This window comes from Carassius auratus, chromosome 5, assembly GCF_003368295.1.
Source record: "Carassius auratus strain Wakin chromosome 5, ASM336829v1, whole genome shotgun sequence".
Taxonomy (NCBI): domain Eukaryota; kingdom Metazoa; phylum Chordata; class Actinopteri; order Cypriniformes; family Cyprinidae; genus Carassius; species Carassius auratus.
In genome coordinates this window covers 18,546,072-18,559,606 of record NC_039247.1, presented here as the reverse complement: position 1 = coordinate 18,559,606, position 13,535 = coordinate 18,546,072, and the positions used below count along the sequence as shown (strand labels likewise).

General features: G+C 36.1%; 1 pseudogene; it reads left to right on the top strand.

Annotated features, from left to right (window-relative positions):
* The first annotated feature begins 530 nt into the window (after nucleotides 1–530).
* The window catches only part of LOC113087742 (uncharacterized protein KIAA0825-like), a 99,022-nt pseudogene continuing 86,017 nt past the window's right edge, over nucleotides 531–13,535 (top strand).

The following is a 13,535-nucleotide window of genomic DNA, read 5'->3' as shown; positions in this document are numbered from 1 at the left end:
ACGCCGCCAGCCCTGACTCGTCCAGCGCCCCTCCTCTCACACACCCACTCCAGTCGGGAGCCTGGTGAAGGGCGGCGATTTAGGACGGGGTGCCGGTGACAATCAGGGAGGAGGCAGCTGACTCGTCACAATATCTTAATCAGAAAATAATGCTCTCAAAAGACCAAACCAAATTTCAGTGTTGAAAACAATTGATACATTTTTATAGTCACTTTTGATCAACGAATGTGTCCTTGCTGAAAAGTATTTATTTCTTTGAAATAAAGGAATTCAAAATTGGTTTACTTTCACTTTTGAACAATTGAATGAACCCTTGCCTAGTAAAAATAATTATCTTCGTAAATAAAAAGCTTTACTTACTCTATAGTTTTGAACAGTAGTGTATATACTGTATTGTTAATATTTCATTGTTTTATAGTAGATTATTTACCAGTCCTAGATCCTTATGAAAGACTCTTAAATGTGTGAAATGGACCTATAGAGCACTGGTACAGAGAATTTATTGAAGTTAGCGTAACATTTTTAGATTCATGTTGATGTGCTTACATTTCAACCCTCTTAATCCTTAACCCAAAGAATCTGTCTGTGTGTTAAGTTAAAAACAGACTTGTAGAAACCAAATATGTGCACAATTACTGTGTTCTGCTGGTTTGGTGCTGGATAAGCTTGTGGACAAGCATAGCCATTCAAAATGTAGCTGCTGAAGCTTTTCGAAAGGTGTAGTTATTATTAAGCTGACTGAAGGTATCTTGAAACTAGTTACATGTATTTATATTTAATCATTTAGCAAGTGCTAGTCTTAGGACCTTAAAACGAGGACCATCACAAACAATCTATTATACAAGAATCAACAATATTTGCAGTTTCTAGAGTAAACTAGGGTATTTAAAATGAAGAAAATATTTGTAGCTAAGTTCATAGGAAGTGTCTTTGTTTATGGCTGTGGTTTATATAAGTGCTCTCAGAAGAGTCGTGTCTTCAACTTGACTTTTGTAGTGGTCTCAGCAGAACGGGTGGTTGAAAGCCCTACCACAGAGCCACAAGAAAAAAAATTATGATGGTCTTTCCAACATTTCTGTTAACATTTTTCCATGACCAACTCTTCATGTGTCTGTCTACATCTCTTCAGGATCCTCCCCAGGGAGGGTGAAGCTTCAGCCTTACCTCCCATCAGCTCAGGTGCCTGACCCATCTGACCAACACCTTACTTGAGCTGGAAAAAACTGTGGAGGACCTGGCAACCCATCTGGGTTTCCTTAACTGCGCTGGAGAATCAGTATGCGGTGGCAAAGGTAAACTTTAACAACCATCACTAAAAATTTCAGACACACATACGCATACTAGAGTCAAACCTTTTTGCGACACAGGTCAGTGAGACATACCAATTCCAATTTTAAAGGGAAAATCTTGTCATCAATTGAATAACCCTCATGTCATTTCAAACCTTAATGACTTATTTTTTAAAAATTAAGTGTAGTCTAGTGTTGATTTGAACACTGTCATTAAATCATAAAAAAAAAAAAAAAAAAAAAATTATATATATATATATGGGGAAGTCGTGGCCTAATGGTTAGAGGGTTGGACTCCCAATCAAAGGGTTGTGGGTTCTAGTCTCGGGTCGGACGGAATTGTGGGTGGGGGGAGTGCATGTACAGTTCTCTCTCCACCTTCAATACCACGACTTAGGTGCCCTTGAGCAAGGCATCGAACCCCCAACTGCTCCCCGGGCGCCGCAGCATAAATGGCTGCCCACTGCTCCGGGTGTGTGCTCACAGTGTGTGTGTGTGTGTGTGTTCACTGCTCTGTGTGTGTGCATTTCGGATGGGTTAAATCCAGAGCACAAATTCTGAGTATGGGTCACCATACTTGGCTGAATGTCACTTCACTTAAAATGTTTGGTTTAAGTTATATTTTATTTCTTTCTTTTAACTTGTTATACAACATATAGAATAACGTATATTTATAAAATGTTACAACAAATTTATATATAAAATAAATTCAATTATATCAAACTGTTAATCTAAGATTAAAAAAACAAAAATGAAGTTTTCCACAAAAATGGTAAGCAGCAGAACTGTTTTCAACACTGATAATAATGTGTTTTGAGCAGCAAATCAGCATTTTGAAATGATTTCTGAAGGATCATGTGACACTGAAGACTGGTGTATTTCTGAAAATTCAGTTTTGCATTCACAGGAATAGATGAATTAAAATAGAAAATGGTTATTTTTATTACAGTTAATATATATATATATATTTTTACTGTATTCTTGATCAAATAAATGCAGCATTGGTGAGCATTAGACGTTTCTTTCAAAAACATTGTGTGTGTGTTTGTTTGTGTGTTCCACAAAAGAAAATAAATCATTCAGGTTTGGAATGACATGAGAGTGAGCAAATGATGTTAAATTTATTTTGGGGGGATCTATCCCTGTTAAAACTATAGTTTTTAATATCACGATCAACAAAACATCCATAGTTATCAAATGTCCCCCTGAAGCAACTGTGAAAACACATACAGATCCAGATAAGTGGTTTATGCTGCTCTCAGACTGAATGTGATCTATGCCAGTCAACAAGATGTATGGTTGTTGTTGTTGTTTTTTTAGATGAATATCAGCATAGTGTAAATAAATGGCAGCCGATCAAGATTTCTGACAACAGTCTGCTCCAAATCTGACATGTGAAATGATTTGTCACCATGGGAGTAGAAAACCTCGAGCTATATTGTGCTCGACAGAGCCTTTAAATACAACAAGCCTCCAATTCCTGCATATAATAGCGACACCTCTACAGGCAGCTTATGAGACCAGACTGGTGGCCTGTAGCGCTACCTGGTATATGCTTTCTTTAATAAGAGATTTCTCGCCTTTCTTGACAGCTTTTTTACCTTTCTGCATGTTTTTTTATTTTTATTTTTGCATATAGAAACACTTCTACACACACAAATTGAGGAGGCAGGATTTGTTTTTGTTTTTTCACTTATTTATTCATTTTCTGCTATGAAAGCGACTGGTGCGTGTAGTAATTTCTGTAAAGGTTACATTAAAAAACACGACAAGCAGAAAAGGACTGGATTTACTGAGAAGTAAACAGCCTTTAAAGGGCAGTTATCCAAATCATTAATTCAGCCAATCAAACGACTTAATTAGCAGAAATTCATCAGATGGGCTTAAAGGTCAAAAAGTGACATGCCGGCTGCTTCTCTCCTCCTTCGGCTGGCTTGACTCGCTCTCTTCTTCAACTAAATTGCCTCGCCCGGGGTCTCACTTCCGAAGCCTCTGATTAGAAAAATGCAGCCTTGATGCATGCATTTTAATTTGCCCACAACAATCGCACACACAAATACACACACGTATCCTCCCTCTAACCCTTCCATGGATTAGCCCAGATATGGCCATAGCTATCAGGGGTTCAAATCAACTCCAAAGCCTCTGAATTTAACAAAGCTTACTGTTGCAATTACTGTGTCCGCTTTTTAGTTTTTTCCCCGTTTAATTGGGCGAATCATTCTGTTGTTAGTAGGTCGTCGCTGCATAGAGGAGTTTAATATTTTGGCCTGGCCTGACCCTGGCACCCTACACATTGACTTATTTTCCAGATGCACTGTGTAGAGAATGAATGCATATGCTAATGCTCACGGAACATGAGATATTCCTGCCTGAATTTGTTTTAATGAGCTGGAAATTGGAGGATTTGGAGCACATTTCTGTAGTGACAAAGCTGTAGTGACAGTTTACTGTAGATGCATTGTGTGTGTTTTAGTTTTTCCATGCAGATGATACGAAGGTGACGGCAGCGGAAGACAAAGCCACTACTGATCTTGTGCTGCAAAATACAGAGGTGATGCGCACCCCTTATTTAAACACCAATGGTGCAATTACTGTAAAAACATTTTTTTTTTCATGCATTTTCATTTTAAAGAACCCTTAATGTAGGCATGTAGAAAATGTGTTTTCATTGTAATCAACAGCTTTATTGCTGTAACTTAACTCAAACCTTAAATATTGTGGAAAAATACTAGTAACAACAGCAAATTGGTAACACCTTGGCAACTACCCACAACATCATATTATTGGTGAATTTAGCATGGGCACTAAGTACTTACATTTTGTTTCTCAGATGGCTCACTGTGTGAAGGTGGTGCTGGATGATGTTTGACCAGCAACAACAGTACTTATGTATGTGTGTGTGTGTGTGTGTTCAGGTGGTGTGCCTTGAGTTTGGTTGGAGAGCTGCGTTCAAAAGCCTTGTTCCTCAGATGGCTCACTGTGTGAAGGTGAAGCTGGATGACGTTTTCAATAAGAACCTGCAGCAGGAGGAAGCCACACATGCATCCACCAAAAACTTCATCACCCCTGTAACCCACAGACACAGTCCAGAAAACAACTGTCCCAGGATTGTGGCCAAGGTAACATCAGTGGTTTACATATTAAACCAACAATCATTTATCACAGTCAGTATCATGATTTGTATCTATTTTTAGATTTATAAGTGTATATATACTGCATAATGTTTTTGTTGCATTTATTTGATCACAACTACAGTAAAAAATTTAATAAAGTACAATCATATTTTAATATATTTAAAAATGTAATCCTTGCTAAATAAAAAGTATTACTTTCATTCAAAAAACAAAAATCTTACTGACACCAGTCAAATGTAGTGATAAGAAAGGTTTTTAAATTGTAACATTATACCTAATAGTAAACTAATAACTTTTGCATTGCTTATTAGAGATTTTAGCTAGAGACATGCTATCATCAACTCGGTTGTTGGGATAAACTTTGTCATGTTTCTGAGTTTCTGCCTGTGTGTTGCAGACAGTTAAGTAAGTCTCTTATGAATTAGGATGCTTCTTTCCAGGAATAAAAGCAGTTCAAGGCAGCTTATACTAGGTATTGGAACAGAGCTATAGAGGAAGGTATTTGTGATGCATTCGCAAATATTTCCTTTTCTTTTGAAATACTCCACTGGTTCACAGTGACATGACATGTCTGCTCGTCCTGAGCAGGCACCGTGGCTCCAGGAGCCTCTCTGGTCCTGTGGGTTTGCTCTACGGCTCAGTGTTTTGCCTCATTTTATCCCTCATCACGGAGGTCCCTGTCTAAGACAAGCTCCACTCGCTGCAGCTCAAGCAGATTGATGAGCCATCACAGCCCCAAAGGACAGCCTCTGAGCCAGGATAAGATGCAGGTGTTTCTCCTCCTGCATGCCCCCTCACCAGCCCTTTTTTGTCTTGTTAAAAACATTGATGTCCACAATAGACAAATGTTTTGTAAGTTGTATTTCTGAATGAAACTTAAGCAAAGTTTACAGTTTACACACACACACATTAATTTTGATGGTCTCACTTTATTTTAGGTGGCCTTAACTACTATGTACTTACATAAAAAAATAAGTACAATGTACTTATTGTGTTCATATTGTATTGTAAAACACGTTTGCTGCTACTGAGTTGGGATGGGGTAAGGTTAGGGAGAGGGTTGGAGTTATGGGTAAGTTTAAGGGTGGGTTAAGGTGTAAAGTATGGGTCAACGGTGTAATTATAAATGTGATTACAGAAATTAAATACAGATGTAATTACATGTCGTTTTTTTAAATATAAGTGCAATGTAAAAACATGTATGTACACAATAAGTACATTGTACTAAATTATTAATTAAAATGTAAGTACATAGTAGTTAAGGCCACTTGATATAAAGTGGGTCCATTTTGATTCTTATTGTACACTACCATTGAAACTTTTAGGAGAAATTTTATTTCTTTCATTCAGCTAGGAATCATTCATTTTTGATACAAAGATTACAGTGAATACTAAAACTTGTTATAAGAGATTTCTATTTCAAATAAATGCTGATCTTTTGGACTTTCTTTACATCAAAGATTCCTGGAACAAAATTGTATCACAGTTTCCACCAAAAAATTAAGCAACACAACAGTATTCAGCATTGAGGATAGCATTTTTCAGCTGAGCATAAAAGACACATGAAGTTGACAGTAAATGCTTTATGAGGATTTTCATACACTGTTAAAAATCGCTGTAAAAAAACGGCCAAATTTCGACAGTAAAATACTGTTTTTCATTTAAACAGTGCATTCTGGGTAATATTAATCGTTTTCGAGAAGTAGCCTGCTGCTATATATCGTAAAATAACAAAGTTCAAATTCGACACTCAGCGGCTGTGTTTCAAATCACACCCTACTCCCTCATTCACTATTCCCTACATGAGTTTACTAATATAGTCCACCTGACAGAGAGAATGAAAACTAATGAGTGAATTCAGACAATGATCAACAGCTGCTGTTAATGAGTAGAATCACTGAAGAAAAAAAAACATAACAAGACAAACACATGAAATACAACTGACTTCAGCCACAGCCTTAGATGAAATCAACTGAAGATTTAAACGATCAACAAACAGCTTCACCAACTTCACACATTACTAACCAGACTGACTTTATTTCTATCAGATCAGAGATCAGAGATCAAAAAATCTTATTGAGAATTACAGAGCTTTAGATGATAATGTTACTGTTTCGTCTGACGTCACCATTTTGGAGATCAGTGTTTGCTTTAGTTGGGCTCCTGACCCTTGACTTTTGTTTTATTGTTATATTTGTATCTTTATGATACATCTGTTACAGCAATATTAATCTTCATGGTCAAGTGACTATGACGGTTTCTGTCAGGCGTGATCTGCTAGACTGACTTATTGCTATAATAGTCAATTCATAACTTGGTGTTGAATTATATGAGTGAATAACACTTTTCTTTTGTTTTTTCAATTTTATAAGATTGAACGGTAATGTGATTATCTGGATATGGATTTAATGAAATTTTGAGCTTTAAATATTTTGGGCAGCAGTCCTCACAACACTGAAAGAGAGACATCAACAATCAGCATATTAATCTCAACAATGGTGACAATCAAAAGGTTTATGATGCAATGCATGCTGGGTACCAGCACAGGATAAAACTCATCCATGACTCCCAGCATGCATTGGGGCATGAATAAATTATGCCCCTGAATTGTTCACTTATTTTCTTGAATTCTTATGTGCTTATAATTTTGCATTTGTTTTAAGTTTTAGTAGCATGTGTTGTGATGTTCAGAACTGATCTGTTCATTTATTTTGTGGATTGTCACCATTGTTGTGATTCATACGCTGATTCTTGATGTTTCTGTCTAAATTTCAGCAAAGGTTTTTTTTTTTTTTTATTATGAGTGAAATTTTCTTAACAGTCTTTTATAACTTATGGCTCAGAAGTGTTCATTCTTATGTTGTAATATCAATATTCAATAAGAGAAGAGACACGGGATTAGATCAGAAATAATAGTGTTTGTTCTTGTCAATATATAAACAACAATATCAGATTTTTTTTTTCTTCTGTGTACTTTTGTTTTGCTATAACAAGTTCCAAAGACGCATTGTCAAAGCATGTTAAAAAAAAACTTAGTTGTTGAAAAGTCATGTTCAAGAGCCCAACTAAAGTAAACACTGATCTCCATCATGGTAGTGAAAAAAACACCTAAACCTATTTAACTCTCCATAAGTTCTTCTGTAGACATCTGACAGAAATAAAGTCAGTCTGGTTAGTAATGTGAATCTGGTGAAGCTGTTTTAATAGTTGTTTAATCAGATCTTGAGAGATTTGATGTATTCTTTTATTCAGTTGATTTTCTTGTGGGGTTTAAAGGGTTAAAGATTTAAGATGAAGAAAAAACAGCATGAAACATAATTTAACAGTAATAAACTGTAATTAATTTACAGGAAACAAACTGTAGAAAAACAGTTATTTACTGGCGCCCCTGCTGCCAGTAAAAAACTGTTTTTCAACTGTTTCTTGCCGTAAATTAATGGTTGCCAGCAAAAAAAGTGTTTTTCTACAGTTTGTTGCCGTTAAGTCAAGGAAAAACAGTAATATACTGTAAAATGTAAACGTCAGATTTACCAAATGAAAAAAAAGTTAATTTAACTAAAATATTTGTGAACATCCATCGAAAAAAAAACTAGGCAAAGTCATACACTGATAATGAGAGTAAATACTGAACTTGACTGTATTAATGTGTGTTTGCACAAGAGAAATAGTTTAATGTAGTTTTGTTGTTCACCATTGTGCTGGAGAGTAGAGCCTTTGCTTCAGTCAATGATGAGCCACAAATTCTGGTTTTCTGCTGCTTTATATAAACACAGTAAATGTGGATTCGCTGATACAGTGATGATCTCTGTGTTAAGTACTTCAGCACATACATGTGTGCTATAGCTGACAATGAGCTGCAGTGATTTGAGTAAAAGTCATGTATTTAGTTACTTTATTACTGCACATTAAGTGTTTGCATCGTTATATTAAGAAATATTCCTTCTCAGTGGACTCAAATTAAATAAGTTCATAGTACTAACATCGTAGGAATGCTAGTTTTAAAAACTCGAACTGTTTGAAGCAGTGGGAGTGGAGTTAATTTCCATGGTAGAATTTACGGTAAAATACTGTTAAAAAATAAGAGCTGTAAATTAATGGTTAAGAGCTGTAAATTAACAGTTCTTTACTGGCGCCCCTGCTGCCAGAAAATTACTGTTATTTAACGGCAAAATTTTTTACAGTGTATTGCAAATTTTTCAGACTTTGTCTGGCATTGACTCTGCCAGCAAACCTGTTTTAAACCTTTAAAACCAAAAAAAAAAAAAAAAAAAAAACTTTTAAGCAACATTGCCCCAGCTCATGAAAGTTAGAAATGTCGGCATTCATGTCTGATTTCCACACCATTTCATTGATGCCACTACATGCTGCAAAATTGGTTCACTCTCAAGACCTGTATAACACATTTACGTGTAGGTCAGTGCTTCAGAATGAGCGGCCCTCATCTCAAAGGTTCGCATGTGCATTTATTTGCATTCTCTGCTGCTCTGAGTGTCTCAAAACCCCATCTTTTTGACACATGTCACCATGGCCCATAAGTAGGCAGCGTTATGCTAGCCCAGGCCTGACTTAGCCAGAACGTAGTCAGTCCAGATGCATTACAGAGATCAATATTTCACCAATTCATATTCATACATTTATGCTTAGTTTTGAATTATCAGAGTCGCCAAACTTCACGTCTGCATAATATTTCAGCGAACCATTTATCAACCTGAAACCACCATCCAGCTTATTGACCACCTCGCACTGACGCTCGTCCTTAACCCTGTGTGAGGAGAAGGATTTAGCACTGTTCAAAGGTGCAAGAGGACCACTGCAGAGTTGAGCTCTTAAATGTTTTAAAGCTTTGCTGAGAAATAACCTTGTGGATGCTGTCCTATTGGAATCCATATCTTTGATCTGCTCTAGTTAAGGGTTCTCCGAACCGAAGCAGCAGGCTTTAGAAAGCCATAAATCTCACCGACACCTCTCGGGTCCTCATCACCTTGGATTGGGGTGAATCTTTGCATTCTCGCCCACATATCTCGCACACTTCCCCCTAAGCTTATAACAACAACACTCAGCCTGTTATCGACTCGCTGTCCAGCCGGCCGATTGTTACAAGACCTGCTCAGCCTGTAGGGGCTTCCGCTTTGGCAAGGTCTCTCAGCATGCTTTAGGGATGTCAAAAGCAGCACTGGTAAAAATGATGCCAGTTATCGTATTAGTAGCATAATACCGAGTATGAGATATCAATGCAAACACAGTTGTTTTGACTTTGATATGAACTGGCAGGAGAAATGAGATGTGTCAAAATATTTGTCTTAGTCCTTGCAGTGCGTTCTTATAGAACTGCTGCTGAATATTATGATGTTAATATTAATATGAATTAATATTGATATTAAGCTTTTTTGCGTTTTTTTTTCTTTTCTTAATTGTTCAAACTTAAAAAGCAATATTTACTTGATAAACACTTGCAACATGTCGAAACGTTATAAATTAGATTTATTTACTAGTTATACTAATCTAATTTTTTTATTTATATTTATAACATTTAATTAATATTAGCTTTTCATGACTTGTTTATGTTTTTAATTACCTCAGACATTATATTTACCTAATTCATAAATGCTTGCATGTTTGTTGTTTTATTTTAATTGAATATTTATAGTTGTATAGTTTATTATTAAAATAATTAAGTTGTCCAAATGTACTAATAACACTGATATTACCAGTAATTATAATATTATAGGTAGTATAATAATAATAATAATAATAATAATAATAATAATAATAATAATAATAATGATAATAATAAAAAATCTATATGTAAATTTTCAATATTACTTAATTTATAATTACAGCAGTATTTAAAAAATATCTTAAACTAATTTAATTTAGTATTTAGCTATAGTTTAATATTGTATGCTTTATAACAGTTATTAAAATAAATATACTTCATAAATACTAAATACTACATACAAAACAAGTTATCATATTTAGGAATAGATATAATTTATTATAATTGACCTTTTAAAGAAATTAATATTTTTTTTTTCTGTGGTATTAAAGGTTGTGTTGTGAACAGTGAAATTTGCCTTGATATTGCTACTTAAATTATGTTATGATGATAACCCTGGCATGCTGCATGTATTGTGCCTAAGCATAGTGAACGAGGGTGTGTAATGCAGATGCTGAAGTTTAGTGAAGAAGTATGAAGTCACCTCTTTCTTGCCTGTCTGTGCTTGATTGATAGGCCTGTTATCGGGAAAGTTTCATTTAACATGTGCTGGGTTTTTTCCTCCATGTTCGCAGAGGCCTTGGGACATGGTCACTCCCTGTGGAAGGGGGAAAGGGAGATATATACAATGCAAATGTATATTTTACTGCTCTTGAGTAGGACGGCATCGTAACTCATTTCTATAGGTATATAAATTTGACAGTGAACCCCGTACATGCGTCTGGCTCTTCAGCATGCTCAGATTCACAGTTGTTACTGCTAATCTGCATTGAACACATGTGGCTGGAAGGAAGGAGGAAGAAAGGGAGGAATGGAAGTGCTAGATGGGGATAGATCCACAATGATGTCTTCATTTGTCAATGGTTGGAGAAATATGGGTGGAGGAAATTTGGTGTATGTCCCGTTCCAGGGCTGCCTCTTTTTGGCAATAACCCTTAGGGGTCTTCCTTTCAAACGGCGTGCCTCCCGAGGCAATGAAAGGCAGATGTAACAGGCACACACACTTTCGTAATCATTTTGAAGAAAAAATACCAGTGCTGATTCCCTGTTTCCTCCAGGAAAAATGTGGAAAATTGAGATAAGTGTTGCTTCTCTCTCCAGGCGCCACAGGAGGGGAACTGCAGGTATTTGAATCAGAAAATGGCCCTGAATGTCTCACACAGTCATATCGGCATGGATGATTCGGTTATTCTACTACAGTAAATGCTAGTCGGTTCGCATTTGGTAGAGCTCTGTGAGCTGCTGAAATGCAATTTCGGTCTTCAAAAAGGGAAGTTTGAGTGTTGTATGATAAAGAATTTCTAGTGTATAGCGTTGGATGCTTTTTGTTGATTTAAGCCGGACAGGATGGAGTACCTGAAAGTTATTTCACAATAACTATCTGCGAATAATTCTACCAAATGGTCGTGATAGTAAAGACATCTGTCTAGTGTGGATAACAGTATGGTTTCACCAAACAAGTTTGTTACAGTTAAAAATACCTCCACCAGTGTTGGAGATGAAGTGTTCCAAAATGTAATGTAATGTAATTTTTTTTTCCTGAAATAACTGGCCTGTTAATTGATAGTAAATGAAATAAAAGTATAACATAATAAAATATGAATTATACATATTGATATGCTTTATTGTCTTTATTAATTTGACATTTTAGGAGCAAAGTGAGGGACACATTAAAGCACAAGTATTGGTTTATAGACAGACACATACTGTATTCACTTTATTACCAGGTCTGTGCTGATGTTCTGGAGCAGATGGATTCTTTTCTCCCTCTGGCTGTGGCATTTAGAGAGGACGGCCTGCTGCCTGTGTGCTCCAGCTACGTGGAGGTGTGTGGCCGTGTGACCTCCCTCTTACTGACCAGACTGGAGGAGAGGGCAGGGGAGGTGCCGGCCTCCACTTCCTTCAAAAACCTGCCTATTCTGATGGTCAGCAGTGTCTACATCCTCCAGACACTCACGCACTATGAAAGCCAGCTCAGAGACTCCACACGCATGTGAGATACACTCAATCACACTAAATGTACTAATTATACTAGTATAAAATTATAATAATAATGAGAGAATTTTTTTTTTACTAATAGAAAAAGTAATTATAATATTTGTTCATATAACTGTATTTTTTACATTATTTTATTATAAATATTTATACTCTGTAAAGCATGAATTTTTTCCCCCCATTTTCAATAAAAAGCAACAGCTTAGACCTTAAAACAAGATCAATATTACCGAAAAAAATTTAATAAGTTCAAGAAGCAGAAGCAAAACTTTATTTTCTGAATATATTCTTACTATATAATTTCTTTCTTAATTTTTAAACAAAAACCTAGACAGATTTAGAGTGGTTTATGCTCAATACACTATAATATAATTAATGCAAAAAGAAGTATAATTAAAAAAGCAAAAAAAAAAAAAATACAATTGTTATACAATTTCTTATTTGCATGTATTTGCATTTTCAAATTCACATCTTATAATAATTTAAAAGCTGTACATTATTTACACCTATTTTCTGTTGTGGATGTGGTGTTAGAAATGATAAAGAAGTCTGATTCTCTATGATGTGGTACCCCTGATTTCATAAATTAATCCAAATCTCTCTTGGATGAAAAATGAAGTAAATAATTGAATATAAAATGGTATAAAAAATCTCAAGCTTGGGTTTGACCTGTGCATTTATACTTAAAGTGAAAAGTGTTTGGAGAGCCTTGAGCATTGCTAAAGTTCACCGATTTATAGAACACTTTGTCAAGGCCAGGTTTCCCCGGCCAGGCAGCCTGTCAGATGGATGCCAGATTTACTAAAATGCTGTAATTGGATTGTAAAGAACCGGAGTGAGACGTATGTGGGCTGGTGCGCTCTGACAGAACTTTTCACTTATGTATTCGTAAGGCTATAGCCAAGAATGAGTGACAGAAAGTCATACAGAATGGGGTATCGGATGTATGTGTGGCCTTGTACTTGAAGAGAGGGAGTGAGAAAATATTAGGCGAGGAAGAATGAGGTGTTGAATGATTGACAGGTAATAATTAGAGCCATTTGCTGATATTAATCACAGTGGCTCTTTGACCTGTAAACTACACCGCTTTTGCATTAAACCAGGCCTTGTGTCTTTGATGTCTCCAACCCCAGGCCTCTAACTCTGCTGCCCATTCAGAGAAGCCAGGATACGATCACCTGACCTGCTACTGCGTCCATGTGTGTGCCACTAGTATACTACAGGATGCCAAGAGCCACTACTGGAGTGACCCCAACCCGTTTTAAGGGGTACAGATGGCTGAAGCTTTTCTGGCAATATTTCAATAATAGTTCACATTATGTGTAAGCCTGTTGAAGGCATTTCTGTAGCGTTGGGTTAGGTTATTGGAAGACAAACCATTCTGTACCTCTATAAACT